This window comes from Phoca vitulina, unplaced genomic scaffold (assembly GCF_004348235.1).
Source record: "Phoca vitulina isolate PV1807 unplaced genomic scaffold, GSC_HSeal_1.0 scaffold33, whole genome shotgun sequence".
Taxonomy (NCBI): domain Eukaryota; kingdom Metazoa; phylum Chordata; class Mammalia; order Carnivora; family Phocidae; genus Phoca; species Phoca vitulina.
In genome coordinates this window covers 11,041,642-11,043,127 of record NW_022589736.1, presented here as the reverse complement: position 1 = coordinate 11,043,127, position 1,486 = coordinate 11,041,642, and positions in this window count along the sequence as shown.

Sequence of the window (1,486 nt, the reverse complement as noted above, 5' to 3'; positions counted from 1 at the left end):
TGGGCTCCCCGCTCAGCGGGGAGCTTGCTTCCTCCTCTCCCTCTGCAGCTCCCCCTGCTTGTGCTCTCTCCCTCTTTCCCTCTCTCTCTCTCTCTGTGTCAAATAAATAAAAAATAAAATATTTTAAAAATGTATAAAGAAAAAGAAAAAGAGGGAAAGCAGACTGAAGGGTGAAACCTCCCAAATGTCATTTATCAACATGGCATTCTTGTCCCATGAAGTTGCTGTGGGAAAGAATAAAATAGATATTAGACCCTGTCTATCTTTAGGGAAATCTCATAGTAATCAGGATCCCCCAGGCAAATGGAAACCATCTTGAGTATTTCAAGAAGGAAAGAATTTGATGGAGAGAATTAAAGTCATTGGAAGAGCTGAGGATCACAGACCACTAAAGCCAGAGCAAGAACTCAGGAAACAAAAAAGAAATGCTGGTGGTGATCTTGGCTGTCTGTACTGCTAAGTGGTCCTCTGTGGGGTTCCAGTTCTTTGTAGATCATGTAGCCAGTCACATTTTTACATAGTCATGTTTGTCTTTAATCTTTGTTGCTTCTGGAATGTGTGCCTTATTTATGAAGATTTTCCCCCGATGTAAAATAGCAAAGATATTATTCTGTATTGATTCTATATTTTTTATAGTTTTATTTTTTAAGTTTAGATTTACTTCATCTGGGGTTTGTTTGTTTTATATATATATATATATATATATATATATATATATTATCCTACCAGGTTGAACTACAGAATCAACCTGTAAAATTTTATTTGAAATATCCTGTAGACATTTTTTATTGTAGTTAGGTTGAATATATGGATTAATTTCAGAAGAACTTCAACCATTATGATACTGAAGCTTTGTAAAACATAGTGTGCTTCTCAATGTAGTAAGTCATCTTTTTGATCTATCAGTAAGATGTTAATAGCTTTATTTAAATTTTATTCTTTTCTTCCTAGATGTATTCCTATGTACCTTTTATCTTTTTTGAAAAGAATCATTTCTTTGATTTCTTTCAAATTTGTGATTACTAATAAAAGTTTTGATTTCTATATGGTCTTTTGACCTCTAATAACACTCTTTAACTCATCTGTGATTTTTAGTTATTTTTCTATTGATTCTCATGTTTTCCTAAGTCTAAACATACAGACAATTTGTCTCTTCCTTTCCTACTATGTAGACCTTATTTTTTTTCCTTGCCTTATTGCAGTCAGTAAAATATTTAATACAGTGTTGAAAGGCTGGCAGAATAGCAGGCCATTGTTACATTTCCACATTTTATTGGAAACCTTTCAAATATTTACTGTTAGTTCTCATTTTGCTGCAATTTTCTAATATATATCATTAAGGGAATGTCCACCTATTCCAAGGTCAAATATTTTCATCAGGAATGGTTGTAAATTATCAAATTATTATGGGATCTATTGAAATCATTGCATTATGTGGGTTCTTCTTCTTCTTCTTCTTCTTCTTCTTCTTCTTCTTCTTCTTCTT